This window comes from Gasterosteus aculeatus, chromosome 11, assembly GCF_964276395.1.
Source record: "Gasterosteus aculeatus chromosome 11, fGasAcu3.hap1.1, whole genome shotgun sequence".
NCBI lineage: Eukaryota > Metazoa > Chordata > Actinopteri > Perciformes > Gasterosteidae > Gasterosteus > Gasterosteus aculeatus.
The window spans coordinates 2761377-2786015 of NC_135699.1; the positions used below are offsets into that span (position 1 = coordinate 2761377).

Here is a 24639-nt window from a genome sequence, read left to right on the forward strand (position 1 = left end):
GTTTGAACCTCTTATCCGATATTACAACTCTGAAGGAGAAAATCAGGTTGTTGATACACAAGCACTGTGCACTTATCCAAAGCAACATACAGACGTTGATGATGATGCTGAAGGAAACATCTGTATGAGACATGCTTTAAACTACCGTCAGACCCTCCAAATGCGTTTTGTATGCTAATAATCATAAAGTAATGTGCACAAACACGGTGCTTTTAAAATATGAGAAGTATGCATGACATCACGTGTGCGGTTACAGTACTGCATTATAGAATTAGGATGAGTACTTTCTGTACTGAAAATATATTTTTTAATACACGCTTATCAAAAAAGTAGTAGTGGAAGTAGTATTTTTGATGTAAAATAATAAAAAAATAAATCAGACCTTATTCCCACATATATACTCCAACATATCGACACACACATTCTTTAAATGTTGCTGTTTGTAAAGTATTTTAATTGATATCTGTCGTATCTTGTAAGAACTATTTTGGCTAATCATATTTTATATTCATTTAATTATCTATGACGTTAGTGTATTGATACTATTTAGGTGGGGGGTTCAAATAAGGAAAGTCGTCTTTCTGCCTCTTCCTGCAATTAGAATTTATTTTACAATGTCTACGTTTTTTAATTATTATTACATTGTGCAAATGAATAAAACTGTCCAAAGGCTTGAAGCATTTTCACTGAAAACAGAGCGTTTTTTAGAAAATACATTCATTATCTATAAGGAGCATATAATAAGTAGTTTGTGTATCATGCCCTAATACAGAAAAATGTACCAATTTATGGTTGAAGCCATCGTTCTAATACAATGCGCTGTCATAGAATATGATGCCATAAGAAGTCATATAAAGAAGACTTCAAGGACTGCCTTTTTTTATCTACGTAATATATCAAAAATCAGGAACTTCCTGTCTCAAAGTGATGCTTAGTTCATGCGTTTGTTACTTCTAGACTGGATTACTGTAATTCTTTGTTATCAGACTGCCTTTGTAAATCTCTTAAGCAACTCCAGTTGATTCAGAATGCTGCAGCACGTGTATTAACAAGAACTAAGAAAAGGGATACTCCTGCATTAACTTCTCTGCAATGGCTTCCTGTTAAATCAAGAATAGAATTTAGGGTACTTCTCCTCACCTACAAGGCACTTGCTGGTGAGGCACCGTCTTATCTTAAAGAGCTTTAAAGAGCAATAACACCGTATTGCCCTACAAGACAGCTGCGCTCCATAGATGCTGGGTTACTTGTTGTTCCTAGGGTTTTAAAAAGTAGGATGGGAGCCAGAGCATTCAGATATCAAGCTCCTCTTTTGTGGAACCAGCTTCCACTTTCAGTCCAGGGGGCAGATTTGGTCAGCTATTTTAAGGTAAAACTTAAAACTTTCCTCATTGATTTTGCTTATAGTTAGGGCTGGCTCAGGTTAGCCCGGACCAGTTAGTTATATAGCAGCTCAGCTAAGTTAAGCTGCTATAGGCTTAGACTGCCGGGGGAATTTTTTTTTGTGTTTTCTCCCCTAGCAGGTCTTCGTAGATCGTAGTTCCTTCTGGACTCTGGTCATGACACCTGCCGTGGCCCTGCTGACACCTGCTGCTGCCATCCTCATCATCATTATTTTAAATTTAAATTATATTACTGTCATCATAAACCAACATTACCTTCTCCTAAAGTCTTTGTGCTTTCCCTCCCCACAGTCTTCTGTGGATGGTGTTTCTATCTGATGGTGGTTAACCTTGCAGTGGTCCTGCCGTCCGGAGATGTTACTCACACGTGGAGGCAAATCAGGACACGGCTGAAAACAGAGCCGCCGACTAAACGTGAGACTCTTTCTCCAAACAATAGTCACCAGTCTACACACACTGTGGTTGACGTGGTGCAGGGGTAGAGAGGGTGCGCTGGGAAACGCAAGGTTGGTGGTTTGAGCCACGGCTGCTTCATGTCCTATGTCCCATGTTGAAGTGTACCTGAGCAAGACACCTAACCCCTAATTGCTCCCTGGGAAAAAAATGTAAAAAAAGCCATGGGTTAAAGATGTAATGTAAGTTGCTTTGGATAAAAGCGTCAGCTAAATGACCTGTAATGTAAAACAAAGTCATCTTAATGCTCTCCACAAGGCTGGCATGGCTGCTGAGAGGATGTGTTGATATGGACGACAGGTCAGAGTTTGTGAGCATGTGATGTTGCCATGACACCTAGGTTGTGATATAGTCAGGGGGAAGGTCTTCTCTCTCTCATTTGCTGTCCTCAGTGTTTGGTCCTGGTTACAGCGTTACCGAAGAAGCAACATCTTACGACTCGTCGCTGACGCTTTGACTTTGTACGCTGCCAGTACATACACACGCACAAATCTGTAAGTCTTAGTCAAACACACTAATGTGGAATCCCCTCTCTCGCCATCACTCTTACACAAACACACACAAATGATGACTTCATCCTAAGTATTTTCAAATCGGGTGATGACAGGAACAGAAAGAGTGAGAAAGATATGTGCGGCCGTTGTGGTTTGGGTTGAGCTGCTGTGCTGTATGTGTGTGAGGTTAACAAGCTCGTCATTATCACGCTGATGATGGACGGAAAGTATAAAAAGCAGGGGAATGAAAGACATTAAAAGGGGTGTGCTTGTTTGCTACTCTTTACAAAGAGCAGTTATATAAACCTTCCTGTGTGTGTGTGTGTGTGTGTGTATATGTTTGTATATATTAATAATTATTCTCAAAACCAAACTAGATCAGGAGAAATTTTCTTTGTCTGTCGTTAGTCTTTTGTTTGGTTATTGTGTGCTTGTGTATGCGTATGGTTTAGTGTGCGCGCACAGGCTTGCGTGTGTGTGTGTGTGTGTGTGTGTGTGTGTGTGTGTGTGTGTCTGTCGCTGGGAGCACATCTCCTACAACCGCCAGGATTATTAGGTACTGAGTGATTTTGCACAGTCTATAGGCAACATCAGCTAACCTAGTCTTCATTATTCAAGTCAAAATGTAGTTTTAAGTTGTTGCGCCAAAATACAGTTATTTGTGTCTTTGTTTGACAGGGAGACGATGAAGGAAATTAACTCTTTTAACTCTTTTAAAAATTAAAATGCATGCCAAAAATGACAATTTCATTAATAGCAAATAAAAGTGTAAAGTAATTAAAGTAATTCATGTATTTGTCAATGAAAAGAAAAACAACGAAAAGAGGTACAAACATAATTAATGATGCAAAAGGGAAGTTTTAAGTTTTATCAAATTAGTTAGATCTAACGTACGTTCACACCAAAAGCGTCCTATTTTTTTCGCATCATTCGCGCCTGGGAGGGGGCGTGGCTTATCTCAGTTACTTGTCTCCGTAACGACAGTTATCGTTTCCGCTATCCGCCACGGAAATAAATAACCACTATTTCTGCTCTTTATTTGTTGTGTGAATTACACAAACGTCGGAACCGCAAACGGCGTTTTTTTGTGTGTTTCATCCGTCGCCACACGCAGCTTCACACTCCTCCAGGAAGTGCGTCTAAAGTTGAAATAAAAGCGATTCATTCGCTTCGCGTTTTCGCGTCCCACGCGCCGCGTCTTTCGCGTCTTTCCCGCCGCCCGTTTAAAATTCGCGTCATTCGCGACCAGACGCGTCTGTGCATTGACTTTACATGGAATCTTATTATCTTATTATTTGCTCGCGCGAATAATTCGCTTCGCTTTTGGTGTGAACGCAGCATAAAAAAAACTAAAACTTGTATACGTGGTGGTAGTAATATCAGAGAGGGACTGGTAGTAACGGGGGCAGTAGCTGATGCATGTGTGTAGTGCAATAGGGCTTCAATACGGAGTGTTTGCTTTTACCACAATCAGCCAGTCGGGGGCAGTGCAGCGCACAAGGTTTTTAGCTCTCGTGTGCGTGAGTGTGTCTGTGTCCGTCTGTGTGTGGTATTTTGTCTTCTTCACAGGGTGTAAATTGTATCCAAACTACGTTGCAGCGAACTCAGACTGTTACGTCTTCCATCAGTATAGCAGATCCGGATTGCACGGACATAACTAGTTCCTTTCCTCCTTCCTCGGCAATAACACAACAGCCATGTTCAATACGTGGTGTAATAATGCTTGTGTGATGTACGCTATGGAGCTTAGCTCAGTTCGACTAACCCGCTAATTGAAAACTGATGGCATGGGCTAACAGTGACTGCAGCACCACACACATACAGCTGGGATAGTGAGCAGTTTGTGTTTGGCAAGATTCCAAAGAGGTACTGACAGATCTGCTCAGTAAAACCTCCCCTTCTCACAGCCTTACACACTCACCTCTCCTCCTCCCTCTCTTCACACTCTGGGTGACCCTGGCATCAGCCATGCGCTCTCTCCATCACTGTGTTGCCACGGCAATGGGCCTTAGGGTATGGTTGTGCAGTAAAGTTGTGTGGAGCGTTGCATAGTGGAGTCGATATTGCCAAACTGTTTCTTTCTTTCCTCCTTCATTCTTTTATTGTCCACATTTTTGTTTTACCCTTTTCAATTATCAAGAATTATGATAATATTGATAAAAGTAATTTAAGGAATATTTTAAATGTATGTACACTAAAGATCAAATGTTTTTTTAAGCCTCTAACTAAAAATTCAGATCAAGAGGTCATGAACTGACCAAATACCTGCAGCCTGTGAGTGCATAACCACAACATGAGTTACAGTTTAGAGAATGTGTATGTGTGTGTGACAGGGAAGAGGAGATTCTCAGACTTCCCTGAGTGCTATCAGTGAGTATGAGACTTAACACCTGACACACACACCAGGCATGTCCAGGTCCAAGCCCCCCCAGCAGTACACAGTCAGCAACACTAGAGGGCAATCTGTACTGTGTCTGGATTTGGAGGCAGGGCTTGGATGCCTGTGATGTCATTTATAATGGTGTCAATCAGGTGAGATGGGTTTGCTCACTGGGGGCTGGTCCATAGAGGGCAATGGGGCGTGGCCCCCATCTTGTAATTTTTTTAAATGATATTAAAAATACATATATCGTTAATATGTCTCTATTTGTGTTTTGTAAACATGTAATATTCCCAGTATTATATGTAAATTAAGATATCTGCGCAGAATATATTCTTTTCCTGCACGTCCTCTTCACATGTCTCTGGGCTCGGGCAAGGTCCCAATGCAGCGAGTCTAAGAAGCACTTTAGCCAATCACTGATTCAAGTTAATGAGTGACATATCTTTTCTGAGTCCTAAAATACATTCAGTTTTGGGATAGCCTACACTACGTCAGGGCGAATCTCGCGACACACCAGCGACCACGGGCAGTGTCCTTCCAAGAAGACCCGACCCAAACTCGGAACGAGAGAAGAACTTCGCCAGAGAGGTAAAAAAGCTGGACCCAGAGGTAAAACAGCTGGACCCAGATCAGCCTGACCTCACAATCAGACAACGGACCGGTGTAAAAGGGAAGCCACACATACGACGCTTCTGTATGTTGAAATGCTACACCGGGAGGTTTAGCTAGCTAGTTAGCTACCTGTTGACTGTGGCATGACTGTGTGTTGGTTGACTGCAGCGATAACTCCGTCTCGTCGGCGTGTTAAAGTTAACATCACTACACAGCTGCGACGCACACAGGACTGCGGTGAGGACACACAACCATGACTAGAATGAAAACTAAACTAAAATCATGTGACTATTTAGGTCCTTAGCACGGACCTCTAACTTGATGTGTCTATATGTTTTTCTATGCACTGTTGTACAATAATTATAACTCAAGTACAAACATATTCCGTGCACTATTCAATTTATTTTAGGGGGGTAACGATTCATTCACTGAATCGATTAATCGATTTATATTCCTGCGATCCAACTGAATCGATCTGTGCTCCGCAAATCGGCATTCCGGACGACATATAGCGATTACAAATCGATTGAAATGGTACACAATCGATTGTATCGATACTTGGAAACTGCACATTGGATTTAAGTACAAAAACGGTGTGGATGTGCGTTTGTTTGTTTGTTTTTTAGCACTTTAGACACGTTAAACGTTACTCGATTCAGTCTGCCTGTCTGTGACGTCATCAGTACGCAGCGGCAGCCGCTCGAAACTCGGTGTGGAAAAATGATGGCTTTTGCAAACACGGAGGTGTTCTAATTAAGTCGTTCGCTGTTTGTAGAATATGTAGAAGCCAAATAAAAAACACGGAAACACGACGAATCTTTACCGTTTATCGTTCTAAATTAACCCAGATCGTCCATGAATCGAATCGGCAACCATTACATTACAGGTAATTTAGCAGACGCTTTTATCCAAAGCGACTTACATTACACTTTAAACCCATGGCTTTTTCACATTTTTGCCTGGGGAGCAATTAGGGGTTACGTGTCTTGCTCAGGGACACTTCGACATGGAACATGGGGCAGCCTGGACTCGAACCACCAACCTTGTGCTTCCCAGCACACCTTCTCTAACCCCCTGCGGCACAATGATCCCATGAATCACCATTCGAATTGAATCGTTGTTAAAATGAATCGTTACACCCCTAATTTATTTTCATTATGAATGGTCACTTGGTCCCAGCAAAGGTGTAAAAATATTATAGAAATGGTCTGAGGTTAAATGTTCCAGTGAAGCCGAGCGGAGCCATGGTGTTTGACCTGCAGATCCATTTAATAAATAAATAATCCACATCTCCATCACGTCTAGCAGGTTAACCTTCTCACTCCCTACACATAAGAGACCGGATCCGTGATAGATGGCTTCAGTAAAATGAACCCACCTTATAGTGATGTATGCAATTGTAATTCAATGACAAAACCCACATGTAGGCTTACAAACTATTTATCTATCAAACTATCTGGTATCTAGCTATTGCTGTTTGCCTCTATTGCTGTAACTGCCTCGTTGCCATGGTTGCAGCGTTGGGCTGGCGTTGGGACCTGACGGGACCCGACTGTAAATGAGGGGTGGGCCGCTTTGATGGGAATGGGAGAGTGGTTCTTGGTTGCTAGGGTAACAGTGGATTCTCTCTCTCTCTCTCTCTCTCTCTCTCTCTCTCTCGGTGCATGCTGGGAGTGAGTGTGTGTGAGTGTGTGTGAGCGTCCTGAGTGAGCGGTTTTTCTCTCTTTGTTCTTTTTTTCCCTTAGTTATATATATTAATTTAATGTGGTTTAGTGGTTGTTTTTCACTTTAGTTGTGGGGTTAGTCGTTGGGGTTCTTTTTCTTTGGGTTTCTTTTCTCCTGCCGGTGTCTCGCCGGTCGGCGTCTCTAGACGCCATGGTAAATGGAGACACGTTCTCCCAGCTCACGAGGAAGCACGGCATTAAGATCGCCGCGGGCTTCCCGTGCAGCGTGGAGGACATCGGGTTGGCTGTGGGGGAAAAGGTCGGGCACGGCAGCGTTAAGTCGGCCTCGCGCATGAACGGCGCCGTGGTCATCTTCCTGGACCAGGTGGAGAAGGTGAACCGTGTCGTGGAGACGGGCCTCACGGTGAAAGAATTGTTTGTCCAGGTGGTGCCATTAACGCAACCGGCAACAAAAATCGTACTATCAAATGTCCCTCCGTTCATCACCGACGAGTTCCTCAGTAGAGAGCTGTCCAGACACGGAAAGGTGGTCTCACCGATCAAAAAGATCTTGTCTGGATGTAAGTCTCAGTTACTGAAGCACGTGGTGTCTCACCGCAGACACCTGTATATGATCCTTAACAACCGGAATGTGGAGCTCAACCTCCGCTTCCATGTTAAGGTAGATGATTATGAATACGTGATTTTTGCAACATCCTCGTCGATGAAATGTTTCAGCTGCGGTGAGGAGGGGCATTCCGTGAGAGCCTGTCCGGGGCGCGGGGTCCCTGCTCCGCCTGGCCCGGGAGCGGCGGCTCCTTCCGCGGTCGCGTCTCCTGCGGGGGGCGCGGCGGTCGCGTCTCCTGCGGGGGGCGCGGCGGTCGCGTCTCCGGCCGGGGGCGCGGCGGTCGCGTCTCCTGCGGGGGGCGCGGCGGTCGCGTCTCCGGCCGGGGACGCGGCGGTCGCGTCTCCGGCGGGGGGCGCGGCGGTCGCGTCTCCGGCGGGGGGCGCGGCGGTCGCGTCTCCGGCCGGGGGCGCGGCAGCGGGGGGGCATGGTAGTGGTGCTGCTGAGCCTGACCTGCACGATGTGAGTATGAATGTGAACGGTGATGGTGATGGTGTCCAGGGCAGTAGGGAGGGGGATTTGGCTACAGTGGGAAATGGTGAGGAGGGAGGGGATCAGACAGGAGCGGGTCAAAGCAAGCCTGTAGAAGAGGCAGAACAGGGTGGCGGAGGGGAGGGGGGATATAAAAGTACGAGTGGGGGGGGGTGGGCTGAGCAGGTGGAAGAAGCAGAGATGGAGGAGGAGGAGGAGGAGGAGGAGGAGGAAGAGGGGGACAACTGTGGGGCGGGGGAAAAAAAATTTGCCCCCAAAAGAAAAAGTATGGCAAAAAACATAGGCAGTGAAGCCAAGGCCAGCAAGGGAGGGGAGGACATGAAGACTGGTCGGGGGCAGAGGCAGTCAGAGGACAGCGACAGTGAGGAGGGCTTGTCGGACTGCAGCGATGCCCCGACATTCTTAAGTAACAGCCAACAAAAAAAAATGTACGGCGCTGAAAAAATAAGTATGTTTTTAAAGAAAACAAAAGGGAAAAAGGGGGTAGAGGTCATAGATTTCTTCCCCGATCTTAACTTGTTTTACATTTCCGCCAGACACCATATGAGCCGGAGGGAAGAGTCCGGCCTCACTGAGCAGGAGGGCTACAGATTAAAGAAGCTCCTAGGGAAAGTACGCAGAGCAATCAACAAGGGCAATGTCGAAATCTCCAATGTGTGTTTTAATTAATTTATTGGTTTTTATTTTTGGTGTAAACTCACTCAAGATGAATTCTTTTAAAGTGGGAAGTTTAAATGTGAACGGAGCCAGAGATGAGAAGAAGAGAGCATCTATTTATGAATTAAAAAAATTGAAGTGTATTGATGTTCTCTTCTTACAAGAAACTCACAGCGACAGCACCAACGAGGCCGACTGGATGAGGGAGTGGGAAGGGGAAGTCCTCCTAAGCCACAATACCAACCTCAGTGGAGGAGTGGGCTTCCTCTTCTCCAGGTCTTTTAATCCACTGTCACTGGAGGTCAAACACATCATCGAGGGGAGGTTGTTCTTAGTCAAGGCACGGTTCGACCTTTTTACTGTTGTTTTTATCAATGTGTATGCTCCAACAATCGGTGCAGAGAGGAAGCTGTTTTTACAAAAAATTGATAATGTTTTAAATGGCTGTGCCCCGGAGGATTTTTTATTTTTGGGGGGGGATTTTAACTGTACGGAAAATGAGTTGAAAGACCGTAATCACGCAGAGCCACATCCAGCTTCCCAGCGCGTTCTGAGGCAGCTGGTCCAATCTCATGGTCTGGTGGATGTGTGGAGAAGGATGCATGCAGACTGCCGACAGTACACGTGGTCCCTTTTTAGAGAAGGTAGGATCTCCTCAGCCAGGTTAGATCGTTTTTATGTTTTTAAGCAACATTTTAATATTTTTAAGATGTGCAGTATTGTCCCTGCTGTTTTTACTGATCATTCTTTGCTTTTATGTAATGTTTTTATTGGAAACGTTTTACCTAGAAGTGCATATTGGCATTTTAACTCTGTATTAACTAGTGATAAAAATTTTAGAGAGGTCTTTGTATACTTCTGGGGTGTTTTTAGGCTGAGGAAGAGTGAGTTTAGCAGTCTTAAACAGTGGTGGGACCACGGGAAGATTGAGATTGGGCTCCTCTGTCAACAGCACACCTTCAACGTCACCAGAGACATCGCTAGATCTATGAAGGACCTGGAAACTGAGATAGTGGAACTAGAACATTTAAGCGAGTCCACAGGAGATCGAGGACATTTTGAAGTCCTCAAAGGGAAAAAAATGGCTCTGGCCGACCTGTTTAACGTTAAAGTCCAGGGTGCACTGGTCAGGTCCCGATTTCAGACCATCACAGAGATGGACACTCCCTCTAGCTTCTTCTTCGGCCTGGAGAAGAAGAGTGGGCAGGGGAGGGTGATCCACTCACTGTTAGGTGACGCAGGGCAGCCGGTTGTGGAACCATGCCAGATTAGGAAGCGAGCTGTGGCTTTCTTCTCCTCCCTATATACCAGTGAGCACGGGGAGGAGGAGGCACTGATGGATGAGCTCTGCAGTGAGCTTCCTCAGGTCCAGGAAGAGACCAACGCAATGCTGGACAGGCCAATAAGCCCAGGGGAGCTAAGGGCCGCCTTGATGGGCATGCAGGGAGGGCGTGCCCCGGGAATTGACGGCCTCTCGGCCGAATTTTACAAGGCGTTCTGGGACATCCTCGGCGATGACATCCTAGAGGTGCTAAATGACAGTCTGGCCTCTGGTTCCATGCCGATGTCCTGCCGCAGGGCAGTAATAACGCTACTGCCAAAAAAGGGAAACCCGCAGGACATCGGCAACTGGCGCCCTGTGTCCCTGCTGTGTGTGGATTACAAGCTCCTGTCCAAGGTCTTTGCCTCCAGGCTGAGGGAAGCTATGGAGCAGGTCATCCATCGGGACCAGACCTACTGTGTGCCCGGCAGGTCCATGGTGGACAATGTCTACCTCATTCGAGATGTTTTGGAGGTCTCCAGCTCATTGGGCAATAACACTGGCCTGATTTCTCTAGACCAGGAAAAGGCTTTTGACCGCGTTGAGCACAACTTCCTCTGGAAAGTCATGCGGAGGTTTGGGTTCAGCACAGGTTTCATAGCTAAGATCAAAGTGTTGTACAGGGACATTGAGAGTGTGCTGAAGATAAACGGCAGTCTGTGTGCTCCTTTTAGAGTGTATAGAGGAGTCCGGCAGGGTTGTGCTCTGTCCGGGATGCTCTATACACTCTCCCTGGAACCCCTTCTCTGCAAAATACGCTCTAGCCTGGAGGGCCTGGTTTTACCTGGTTTTAGTAGAAGAATGATTTTATCAGCGTATGCCGACGATGTTGTTGTTTTTATTAAAGACCAGAGGGATGCAGACCTTTTAAATAACATCGTGAAAAGTTTTAGTAAGGCATCGGCAGCGAGGGTGAACTGGAAAAAAAGTGAAGCCCTCGCTGTCGGTGAATGGCGTGGCGGCCTCCCAGTTCTTCCCCAAAGCCTAGTGTGGAGGAAAGATGGATTTAAATACCTGGGGATTTATCTGGGGCAAGAGAGCATCGTCCAGAAGAACTGGGAGGGCGTCACAGAGAAGATAGAGGGGAAACTTTCCAAATGGAAATGGCTGCTCCCTCAAATGTCTTTTAAAGGTAGAGTTTTGGTTTTAAACAACCTGATTGCATCCCAGCTGTGGCACCGTCTTACCTGCCTGGACCCTCCCTCAGGCTTCCTCGCCAACTTACAGAAGAAAATGGTGGATTTCTTTTGGGGGGGTCTACACTGGGTGCCACAAGGGGTGCTGTTTTTAGCCAGAGAGGAGGGGGGACAGGGCCTCGTCCACCTGGCTAGCCGGACGACCACTTTTAGACTCCAGTTTTTACAGAAATATCTCACAGGTCCGGAGTTTTTAGTATGGAGGGACGTGGCCAGCTGCATTTTTAGACGTGCAAACAACCTGGGGCTGGATACTGCTCTGTTTTTAATTGATTCTAAATTTTTAAAGTTAAATGGGCTACCTCCATTTTATCAGGGTGTTTTTAAGTCTTGGGCCCTTTTTAATCATAAAAGGTGCCCACAGTCTTTTTCTCTGTACTGGTTGTTGAGAGAGCCTTTGATCTACAGAGCAAGGCTGGACATCAGCAGCAGTGGTACCCCAGGCCTGATGGGGGCGCTGCTGAAAGCACGAGTCCTGTGCCTGCAGCAGCTGGTGGACGCAGTGGGGCCGACGCTGAGCGACGCCCCGGCCCTGGGCTCTCTGCTGGGGCTGCACTCCGTCCGGATGGCGAGGAGGCTCCTGGAGCTGTGGAACCAGAGGCTGACTGAGGAGGAAAGAAGCCTCCTCACAGACTACAGCCAGAAAGATGTGGAGCCGGACCCTGCAGACCCCTTCCCCGAGATCTACCTGAGCCCAGGACTAGGGGAACTCACCGGCCCCCTGCTCGCCACAACACGCCCCGAAGCGCTGACATTGCACGAAGCAGACAAGAAGACTCTGTATTTTAACTGTGTGAAGAGCATAAACCGGTCCGGACTGTGCGACAGGCTCCCCACTGTGTGGTCCAACAGACTGGGACAAAATGGACCGGGCCCACAGTGGAGGATTTTATACAAGCCTCCCCTCAAGAAACGGACTGCCGACCTCCAGTGGAGAATTTTACACGGTGCTGTCGCCTCCAACGCTTTTATTTCTGTTATTAATCCCACTGTTCTGAGCAAATGCCCCTTCTGTGACCTCCGAGAGACTATTTATCATGTTTTTACAGAGTGCAAGAGACTTGCGAGTTTCTTCTCTCTTTTAACATCGGTTTTTAGTCTTTTTAATGTGGTTTTTACTGAAAAGATTTTTATCATGGGAGCTGCCTACAAGAAAGCAGAAAAAGAAAAATGGCAGCTCCTCAACTATCTTTCAGGGGAAGCCAAAATGGCCATTTATTTAAGCAGGAAGGCCAGAGTGAAGGACAGAGAGGGGCAGGAGGCCAGGGCAGTGTGGCTGGTGAATATCAGGGCCAGGCTCTGGCTAGAGTTCCGCTTTTATAAACACATTGGAGACGTAGACACTTTTAAACAACGTTGGTGTTTTAATAATATTGTGTGCTCAGTGAAAAAGAATGAATTGGTGTTTGCCCCTGTTTTTATGGCATGAAACGTAATTTTGCTTTGTTTGTTTTTGGTTTGTTTTTTTGTTTTTTTTGTTTGTTTTTTTTTGTTGTTTTGTCTTGGCTTTTTTTAACAAAGGAAGGAAATCTGTGACCTCTTTTTAACACATTGACAAAGTTGTTGAAATATGTAAAATAAATTGTTTTTCTAAAAAATCAAAAAAAAATCTCTCTCTCTCTCTCTCTCTCTCTCTCTCTCTCTCTCTCTCTCTCTCTCTCTCATTGAAATCGTCATGTCTTTTGTTTCCAATCCTTTCCACCTTTAAAGAAAGAGTAAATGAAGTACGATGCATTCCTGCAGAGAGGGAGGTATAGGGTTTGAATCACTGGTTGTGAGGAACAACCACTGCATTTTTTAAAGGATGTACAAAAAAGATACAGACAGATCTATTCTGATTCTAATGCATTTATCTATTCTGATTCTAATGCATTTATGCATTGCATTTAGCGTCTGTGTGGATGACAAAAACAAAGACTGCAGAGTCCAAAATGCCAAGCTGGAGGCTCTAAAACGGCAGTCCTCTGACCAACTACGTTCAGACCGAAGTCTATGCATGAGTAAAAAGATGTAATGACTCTACCTTAAAGTAGGTTACTAGCTTAACTGTTTTAAAGCCAAACCATGTTTTTTCTAAGTAATTTGTTGCCTACGCAGTGGTTTTCATTATGAGGACGGGTAGAGGTTCAATGAATGGAAGTACAAAAAATCACATTAGTTATTCATGTTTGGGGGAGTACATCAATATGGGGGCTATCTTGGTCCAATTGTTGACTGGCTAGGGGATCGAAGAACTTATCTGTTCTTGTTGTGTTTTCTGTCATTCACCTCGCCTCTCATTTCAGACACCTCCCTTCCTGTGTACCGCCCTCCTGTGTGATTGCAAGCCCCGCCCTGATTGTTTCCACATGTGTCTCGTTCCCCTGTGTATTTAGTCTGTGTCTACTTAGTCTGTGCCAGTTTGTTTCTTAACGTCAATGAGCTTACCAGCAATTTACCCCCAGAGTGGCTTCCCTTTTTTTTAATCCGTTTTTGTTCACCTGCGATTCGGATTCCTCTGCCTGCATTGTTCAATTACCTGTGTACCGAACCCCTGCTTGAAGTAAATACCTTGTTTTCTGAACCTAACTACCTTGCATCGACTCTCCTTTTGAGTCCAGTTCCTTGTGGCTTCCAGCTCCCTAGCAGTAACTCCATAGTTTGATTTCTAAAGCATAGCATACATTAACATGACCCTCTCTTACCAAGCAGAACATCCCCATACGGCCGTACCAATTGGAGAGGCCCTCCCTCCCTCCCTCCCTCACTCTGAAATAGTTTAAATCATGACAACTGTTATCTGGCTGTTTTCCCAATTCTCTGATGGAGGCAAGGGTTAACCCACTCCTGTAGAAACCTACCCTCAACCCTTCTGAAGATAACTACAGACCGGTCTCTCTTTTTCCCTTTTTGTCCAAAACTCGAACGTGTGATCTTTAACCAACTCTCCTATTTCCACTGTAACAACCTCCTGGACCCCCACCAGTCAGGCTTCAAGGCAGGCCATTCCACAGAGACTGCTCTCCTTGCTGTCTCAGAGCAACTCCACACTGCTAGAGCCGCCTCTCTCTCCTCTGTCCTCATCCTTCTGGAGCTCTCTGCTGCATTTGACAAAGTCAACCCCCAGATCCTTATTTCCTCCCTTCAGGAACTTGGTGTCTCAGGCTCTGCTCTCTTCCTTCTCTCGTCCTACCTCGACGGCCGCACCTACCGGGTAATCTGGCGAGGATCTGTGTCGGAATCTTGTCCTCTTACTACTGGAGTTCCTCGGGGTTCCGTTCTCCTCCTCTTCTCGCTCTACACCAACTCTCTCGGCGCTGTCATTCACTCGCATGGCTTCTCCTACCACAGCTACACCAATGACACCCAACTAATTCTCTCCTTCCCTCACTCGGACACCCAGGTGGCGGCAGGGATCTCTGGCTGTCTCTCTCAGTGGATGTCCGCTCACCATCTGAAAATCAACCCCAACAAGACTGAACTACTACTCTTTCCGGGAAAAGATTCTCCGACCCAGGACTTGATGGTCAACTTGGGCAATCAGTGTTAATGCCCGCTTTGACTGCTAGGAACCTCGGCGTGACACTGGACAGCCAACTCTTCCTGACTGCAACAACATGATCCTGTAGATACACACTCTACAACATCAGGAGAATATGTCCCCTTCTCACTCAGAAGGCAGCGCAGGTACTGATTCAGTACCTGCTAGCGCCATTCAACCTCTGCAGTTCATCCAGATTGCAGCAGCTCGACTGGTCTTTCACCTTCCGAAATTCTCCCACACTACCCCACTCCTCCGCTCTCTTCACTGGCTAGATCACAACTCTTTGCTGTCCTTGCTCCGAAATGGTGGAACGAGCTCTCCGATGACACTAGGATCGCAGAGAGCCTTCACATCTTCTGCCACAAACTAAAGACACACCTCTTCAGACTCTGACTAAAAGACTAACAAAAAACACTACATGGTTTAGGGCCAAAGTATATCACTGATATGCTTCCACTACATAAGCCTTCAAGATCACTAAGATCTTCTGACACCAATCTGTTAGTGATTCCCAGAGTAAATACAAATCATGGGAAAGCATCATTTAGTTACTACGCAACAAACAGCTGGAATAAACTTCCTGAAGATTTAAGACTTGCCCCAACTCTGACCACGTTTAAAACAAGACTGAAAACTTTTATGTTCAGCTTCGCCTTCTGCAAAATTTTACCTACATTTTGCATTTTAACCTCTGCCTTTAATTAAACAATTTAAATAAGATTTTAACTTATAATTTTATTTGCTGTTTTTAATTGTCTTTTAATTCCTGCATTTTATTTTCACTTTATTGTATGAAATGTTATGATGTGAAGCACTTTGAGTCTGCCTTGTGTATGAAAAGCGCTATACAAATAAAATTGCCTTGCCTTCTACACGTACGTGAAATACATGACCTATTCTATGGATACAAATGACATATAATAAAAGTGTATACAAATATTTCAGTGATGACAAACAATGAGAAAGCAAAAGGCATGCACTCAATCCAGTGTGTGGGGGATTGCACAATCTGAGATGAGGTGCAGCTCATCGCTGCCTCATCTCGCGAGTCGCCTCTCTGTTTGAACACGACATGGTCAAATTCAGTGATTTTGATTATAAAAATGTTTGGAATGATTGTAATCATATAAAAATTACATTACAAGCACAAATCAGTAGATACATATTAATATGTATTTTATTTTATCATTATTTGTTTTTTACGTTTCATGATGACTTACGTTTAATGATGACGAGGCGAAATTACGCGTAAAAACGTACCGTTACGTCCCGTTGGCAAAAAGATAGAAAAAATAGTTTACAACGGTACTTCATGCCCGGCTTTCCAGTGAGAGAAAACGTTACAACACTTTAGTGAGATACAACGTTACAACACTTCAGGAAGCTGCACTCGGTAAGTTTTACGGTAAGCAATCTGTTTCTGAAGTAATTATTTAGGTGTTAATGTTAACTTGTCAAGTTAGATTTTTCTTTTAGCTTGCCAACATGGTTAGCTAGCCAAGTTTTTAAATGCCTTTTTATACCTACTGTTAATACTGTTAATAATATGCCTGTTTATTGCAATGTAAAGCATGTTTGAGTTGTATGTATGTATGTATGTATGTAAGTATGAAAGCCTAGCTAGCAAACTTACCACTCTCCCAATTCAGTTTGCTTTCAGAATGAGAGATTTTGACGAGGAGGATGCCATTACTGTGGCTCAACTAGAGGCAGGAGTCAGGTGCAAATGGTCATGGTCCTGGCTGGAGCTAGACTCTAAAAGCAATGTGAAGGGAGTAGAATATGTATTCCCCCTCTCACAGTTTTTCAAAAAAATTGACAAACCAGGCCATGCCCAATGCAGCCTATGTTGCAAAGAGATAAATTATTCTACCAAGGGCTCCCATGCCCTTTTGGCACATTGTAAAACGGAAAAACATACCCAAAAGGTGGTGGGTATTATGACCACACCTAGCATATTAGTGTCAACAACTCAGGGCCAGTCACAGCAGGGACCATCAATGTCTGGCCCATCACAGCAGAGCTCATCAATGCCTGGCCCATCACAGCAGAGCTCATCAATGCCTGGCCCTCAGCAGATGAGGGAAAGAGTGAAGGTGCCAGTACCACTCTTTGAAAGGGCAGCAAATGCAGAAGTGGGTGTTAGTTAGCCAGTATGTACCAGTTGTTCATTAGATCATTAAAGTATTAAGCCTAGATAAGCAGACAAGGAAAACGTTTTTTTATAAAGAAGTATTATTTACATGTGCTTTGCAGGGGGTATCATATAAAATACTAAAACATATTTTTTTTCAGGCACTGGTTCTTGGAACCATTGCAGAACATTCCCTCCCCTTATCTGTAGCTCCTGTCATTGTTGAGCTTGCCCAGACACTGGCTCGGGATAAACCAGCTTTGACGGGCATGAAGCTGTCCCGGACTGCTGCCTCATACAAGTTGGTCCAGGGCCTGGGCCACACCTTCTCAGAGAGGACGTTTGAGAGCATCCGGTCAACACCATTGTCAATTAACTTAGATGAGAGCACATCAAACTCCAATAAGAAGGTGTTGTCCATTCTTGTGTGCTATTTCAATCAGGAGCTGAAGCATGTGGTAGTTGAACACCTTTGCTCCATTGAAATCCTAAAGGGCACTGCTCTATATATTTGGAATTGGCCTTAGTGACCTTTTTCAATGACCATAAAATTCATTTTGCCAACCTTATCAGTATGATGATGGACTCCTGTAAGGTCATGCGTGGGAGCAAGTCTGGGCTGGAGACCAGAATCAGAGGGACGCACTGCCAGAACCTCTTGGATGTTGATGGAGATTCTTGCCACCACATCCACAATGCCGCCAAACAGTTTGCTGCCCCCTTCGGCCACCACCTCGAGCAGCTCTTCGCTGACCTTCACACAGACCACCAGTGGGCTTCAGACCAGTTGAAATACCTGATTGAGATCTGTGACTTTATGGGCATTCATGGAACGAACCCACAACGGTTTGTGGCACATCGGTGGCTTTCGGCTTATGATGTGTGGATCAGCACCCGCCGAATGTTGCCTGCATTCCAGGTCCTGTACTTTGGATTCCTCAGTCAGGCAGACAAGACCCTTTATGAAGACGTCCTACAGGAGATCTACAAGGACCGTAGTGTTGGTGAGCGGGCAAAGGTCAGGATCCAATATTTCCATCAGGACCTCTCCAAAAAAGGAATGACACAAGTTGGTAAGGACAGAAAAGGGAGGGTGGTGAAGAAACTCTGGTTCGAGAGTCTCAACACTAACCTCTAGCTGAGCGTTTACCTAGGCGTCCATGACATCCTCAAGGAGTATGTGATAGTGTTCCAGGGTAGCCAAACCCTTGTCCACAAACTGCATGACAAGCAGCTTGGAGTGGTCACGAATTTCATGCCCTGCTTTATCAAGGCTGAGCATCTTCACACCACTCCAAAGAAGCTCATGGAGATGGAGTTCAGGGACAAAATGCTGCCTCTCAGGGAGCTTTATGTCGGACCGGTGGCTGAGAAACTGAAGGCAGAAAATCCAAGTCCAATCCATTGTGCTGCAGGTTCTCGACACAGTGAAGACTGCATACATGTCAACAGCAGCCTACATGCAGAAAAAGCTGCCACTAAACAGCAGGACCCTACAGGCACTGTCTGCTCTGGACCCATTGGTGAGAGGCCACTCAGAGACTGGCATACTGCTGAAGCGGCTGTCAGGGCCAGGGATGATGAGCCACTTGGTGCCACCCCAGTGTGACGTGCCACTGGAAGTGGTGAAATTCAATGTGGATTCCACCCTTCCCCTGTACATTGATGGTGACAACATGGTAAACTGGTGGGCAGATGTAATGGACACTGGCAGGTACCCAGGCCTAAACCACGTGGTTTGAGGGGCTCTCTCCATTTTCCACGGACCCATGGTAGAGTCATCATTTAGTGCCATGAGAGACATAATTACCAACAAAAGCACTAAAATGAGCATGGCAACCTACAATGCTATCCAGACAACCAAATATGCCCTCAGGTCCAGGAGTCAGACAGCCATCCAGATGTTCAAGAGAGATGACAGGAAGCTCTCCAGGGTCGATAAGGTCCTCTGCAGGAACATCCACACTGCAGGAACAACAGACAAGGCTCGCAGACAAAAGGCCTTGTTGAAGTAAAAAGAGAGGCATGAAGAGTTTGAGTGCCAGCCATCAACCAGTGGTGAGCAAAGCTCACTGCAGTGAAGGAGGACAGGCAAGCCAAATTGAGGCACGTAACCGCTCAAAAGCGGAAAAAAGCACTGGAAGTACTGGTACTGCCTTTTTAACAGTGTACCTGACATGTTTATATTATTTTGTTTTGTTTTGTGTGTAATTCAATATTGTATACAGATGTTTAATTAAATATTTAGTTGTGTTTCTGTCAAGGAATGCTGGGTTGGGGTGGGGGAGCCAAATGGGAAGGGAGTTATGTAGGAAGTATTTCAAATGTTGATTCTGTGAGTTAGTTGTAAAATTCTAATAAACAGAAGTAAAAAAAAAAAGAACTGGCTTCATTTCTCATTTCCCTTTCCCTTGTTCGGAAAAGGATAAAAGACAAGGTAAAGGGGTTGTGAAAGTTGATAACCATCCGAGCTAAATAGCCGCAGCTTATTTGTGTTTTACTGGAATAACATTGAAGCATATGCAAAAAATACATATATTCTCCGAGGGGTTTGGATCTTTGTCACCTTTTTCATCCCTGATGAGTTTGCACCCCTGTATACAAAATCATAATCTTAGTGAAACTACATTGAAGTTTTTTTAAAATAAGACAAGGCAGGCAACAATTGGAATTGGCTAAGACTAAGCCTTTAACCAAGCCCTTTCAACGTGAGTATTATTGTATACAGTTCAGGCTTGAACGAGGCCTGAGTTAGAGTCGAGACACGAGTATGACCGAATCCCTAAGACCTAAATGTGCCTCTTCTGCTCTCCTCACTGGCTCTTTACCTTTTTTCAACCAAAGTCTGCTGACTAGTTGGTCATTGCTAGATGGTCTTCTGTGATGGATCTGCCATGAGCCTTAGCAAATCACAACATGAATTAAGTCCATCGTCACAAAACATGGAACAAAGTGGTCTTCAATTGTGACATTTTTTATTAAATCACGCAAGATAAAACGTGAACAAGCCTCATTAGAGAGGAAAAAAGATGCAAACATTGTCTTCTATTTAGGTTACCTTATGGGAAAAATCCAGTATACAAAAAAAGGACATAATTGTGCTTTTACCGTGACAAGGACAAAATTCAACCCCCCCCTTTCCCAGGGAACCTTTAAATCTCCATATACAATAAAGACATACTGGTGCTGAACACAATAATTTAACTCAATTTAGAGCCATGGATAAACTTCTTCGTCATTGCAATATTAGACAGAATTACCTTGATCAGGACATCAAATGTTCCAATGTTCCATCTAATGCATCACAGTTGGTACAGTCCATTTTCCTTTAGAATTCCCATAAAGCAGATCAACTTCCTGTCTTAATCTCTTTGTCACCCAGCTGGTCCATTCCTACAGCCTACCAGATACTAAACATTTCAAGTTATTTTAACTTCAAAATGAACTTTAACAATTGTGCTGTTTTTATAAATTGCATTTTAGCCAAAGTGAAATTTTAACTGGTTAATGTTTTAACCTTACGCCAAATGACTAAACCCGTGCACTGACCAACCTTAAACCAACCCCATATAATGTCCTTTTTATTTATTAATTAAAGCAAAGATGAATGTATAGGATTTGTGTGGCACACCTTCCAATTTCTTCTCACAGCGGTTAGTGATGTTATTTTGCAGGATGCTTTTTCTTTTACGCTCCGGATCTATCAAAGCATTTTGGGTCAGCGTACATACCTTTGGATACTTTCTTGAAGGGGTCGGAGTGCTCAGGGATCCTGTCTCTCCTTTTAGGAACAGATTCAGACACCATGGATTCAAGTAGGTTTTCCACAGGTCTGTTTCAGGTCACATCTTGGAGCTCTGACAACCGTGACGGTACTTGTTACTGGTATAAACAAATCTGTGGTCTAGTATGGATGGTTTGCAAGGTCTGTGATTGAAGTGCGTTTTGGAGTATGTGAGTAGTGTTCAGAAGAATGAACTATCCCTACATCCTCTTCGTCCTCTCTCACCTTTCCTTTCTCATCCTACTATTCTCGCCCTCAAACACATGCTATATGAATTCCTTCTTATACTCTTTCTGTCTTTCTGATCTCTTGGTTCTCCTCCTCTTCATCTCTTCCTTCTCACTGTCGTAATCCTTCCCTTCTTTGTTCCTGACCTACTAATCCTACCCATAAATTCTCCCTTTATCTGTAAATCAATCTTTTTTCCCTTTACACCACTTGCCTTTCACCTCATTTTCTCTCCTAGGTTCACCCTTAATTTTCTTGTTAACCTGTGTCTGCGTGTATGATTGGCATGGGAACTCTGCTATAAAGACCTTCACTGCACATGAGATTATCTCCCCTTTAGGCATTAAATTATCCACAGCAAAACACACATACGCAAACACACCCGCAAATGTAAAACTATCCCTATAAAGTCTATAAAGGTGACTGTTTCCACAGTGACACTGTTTCTTTATTTGTTCTTTCAACACATGCACACTCAGAAACACACACAGAGGGAGCAAATAAGAACTACTGTATGTCAGATGTTTACACTTTCGTGTGTGTGTGTGTGTGTGTGTGCATGCATGCGTGCGTGAGGAAGACTAACCACCTGTTCAACAACAGAGCTGAGGACACACTGGGGGGGTGTCCGTTTGTGTGTGTCCCTTCACCTGTCAATATGAAGATAATTGATGAGACAGCCCAGCAATAGACCTGAGGGACGGGTCCTTTCACACACACACACATTTTACGCCCCACAACTTACACTGCTGGAGCATTTGAAAGGTGGAACTTCAGTCAAATTTTCTAGTTTCTGAAACCACTTCAGACCGAAAACATGTAGCGGCCAATTTTGGGCTATTTGTTTCATTAAAATGTTTTTTTAGGCTGGTAATAATTACTTTAAAGCCATTTCTGTTGACAGAATCCATTTTGACTTTTGGCATTTTCAATTATTAAAAAAATTGTCGGTTTTTCCCACTCCTTGGCTTTGGCAGGTCCCTTAATTCCGCTGCTAACGCTGTTGAATATGATCAACTTTCTTTAATGGTTCTCAAAATGTATGACTTTAATGAAGGACATATGATGCAATACTTGTAGCCTTATTCGGTGTTACCTTATTAGGTAACACCAAATAAGGCTACAAGTTAGTTAAGTGGAGGTAACAGAACCACTCAGGGTTAGGAAAAGAGCCACATTGAAATAGTGGAAAGGATGACCAGTCATTAGTAGACTTGCTTCTGACATGCGCATTAACCACAAGCTCGTTGCGTAATGTTTCAACAGTCAGCCCTCGCGCCATGCGCTCAGGGGAGATCCTACTTCATCCTTAAAATATTCGGCAAGTAACAAAAGTTTCTTTGAAAATATAATGTGAAACTGTAGAGCTAGAAATGAAGCCATGCAGGGTTAATCGTTAAATAATTGCAAAAATGCAAATTAGTCTGGTCCTAGTTAGGTTTATACTCCCTATAGCTACAACCTTTGTCGATTGTCATTGGTAAAAAGCCGTGTTTATTTGTGTGGTATGAATTGAGCAGTCACCCGTGCCCATTTTAACGCCCAACACGAGCAGCTGTGTGCTTTTTTCAACGTGGGTAAATCTGGAAAAAATCGGTCAAAGCTAACGTTACTTTAAGAGTTTGTGTGAAGAGTAGCTGGTCAGACAGGACTCCAAACAAGTGATGCCAGCGTGCACTGTGGGAGTCTGTCAACCGTCATCTGCCATCTGGTAAAAATGCCCGTCAACGTTATCTATTTTATGGTTTAAGACTTGCGTAACTATTATTACTTCAATTATTGAATAGCCAGATTATTTTCTTTTGTGCCAAAATCAAACTAATAATTTTAGAGTGATGCTAAAAAGTTATTTCTAATATTCCTTGTTTTCTATGAAAGAGGTTTTTGTTTATTTGCTGATTGCCATAAGTTGTCTGAATTTTGCATTCATCAGCATGTTTTTGTTGACAGCCGAAGACATTAATCAATATCTCTCTTCTTTTTAGGCCCTGAATGTGGAGGTGCAAACAGTGCTCTGAGACCGTTTCGACGAGGTACCAGTTACTAAAACATTACAAATTGAAGCACGGTCATTTTGGTCAGAGACACTCATGCTCATTTAAAAAATCGAATTCTCTTTTTCTTTTTCCTTAAGCCTAGTTTATGCTTCTGCGATGTAACTACATCCTTTACCGAGTCTCACATTTCCGGTTTCATAGCACAATACCGCCATTATTAAAACGAAGAATGTTTAAGAGAGAACGGATCAGATTGAACAACTTTTGTCGGAAGAAATGCGTAAATATGACCGCTTATACAACCCGTCATTGGCGGACTATAAGGACGCGCGGATGGCCTCTGATTCATGGAGGGAGATCTCCATAAACGTTGGTTTGCCAGTCGAGAGGTGCCGAAAGTTGTGGAGGAAAATACGAGACAAATGTGTCCGCTATGTAAAGCACCAGTGGCAATGCACGTGGCAATAAAGTCTATGATAAATAAATAAAGAAACCAACAACTTCCACACACAAAGATGTGACTCTCTAGGTCGTCTTCGACATAAACATGTTACTCCACCTGTTGTTCTGGAGGTGAATTGCTCTGCAACACACGCAAGACTTTTAGAACCATGAATTGAAATGTTCTGTTTTTGGTCTCCCTCAGAATCCCAAGCATTGAAGTAAGGGGGGAATGCAGGGTATGCGGGTATGCTTCTACTTAAATGAAGATCCTGACAAACTTGTTAAAAAGTACATGGTAAGTTTTGACACTGTTGATCCCATAGCTAATTAATATAGTAATATAGCCATTTTAAACAAGCAAGTCTTTCCTAAAAGGATAATGTGGATTTCTTGTGTATCTCCACTATTTTTCTGATTTCTTCACAAGAAAAACACAATTAGTGTCTTATTGAAGAAACTTGAAAATATTCATTTATTATACAGATGTTTGACTAATACTGTTTCTTTCTACCAGTTTGAGGATGTTGCTGCAGTGGACGAAATGGAGGAAGTGGTTTTGGCCATCTACGTTGTGGAACATGAGGGAGCAGAGGCAACCGATGAACCTGAGGATATTGGCATCATCGTTGAAGAGTGTACAGTGCTGGAATACCTCAGAAAAGTGGCAAATGGCTGCGCATCCCTGTTTGGTGTGATCTACAGTTTAAACTTGAGCTATCCCAAGGACCTTTGATACACTTTCAAGTTTATTCAGAAAGTTTGGATGGGATTGGATGGGAACAAGCTCTCCACTAAGGTCCTCAAAAAAAAACTGCATGAGGAAAATGCCATCAAGGCTGGATAAGAATTTCTGTTCATCCTCACACAGGAAAGTGCTTTTGCACTGTGGACTGATGCTGAACACATTGTTTGTTGGTTTGCTGTTGTGTTATTAGACGCTGTCACTATGTTTTTTCACTGTATGTTTTTTTAAAAGTTGGACATTTTATGTTGACATTTTAAATAGCATAAACTCCATGTTGACTAGTTCATAAATTCCAAATTTGATGATTCTGGTAATGTTTAAGTTCTCAACCTAAACTTGTTATTTCAGAAGATACGTATTTAATAGAGAACAGAATCACTGTTTTACTGTTTCAGCTTCACAGTGTGAGGTTAAAACCATAAGATTATTATCTATATAGATATTCATAGATTTGTTTTCATTATTTCTTATTGGTACATTTTCA

At 44.0% G+C, this 24639-nt stretch overlaps 1 long non-coding RNA gene and 1 pseudogene across 1 annotated transcript; both read left to right on the forward strand.

The window, feature by feature from the left end:
- Nucleotides 1-5212: 5212 nt before the first annotated feature.
- Nucleotides 5213-24059, forward strand: LOC144384602 (uncharacterized). Its single transcript, XR_013451403.1, has 4 exons — nucleotides 5213-5321; nucleotides 22955-23002; nucleotides 23613-23705; nucleotides 23925-24059. It is a non-coding gene; the product is annotated as an uncharacterized LOC144384602 (long non-coding RNA).
- On the forward strand, nucleotides 16884-19089 carry LOC144384629 (uncharacterized; annotated as a pseudogene).
- Nucleotides 24060-24639: the final 580 nt, after the last annotated feature.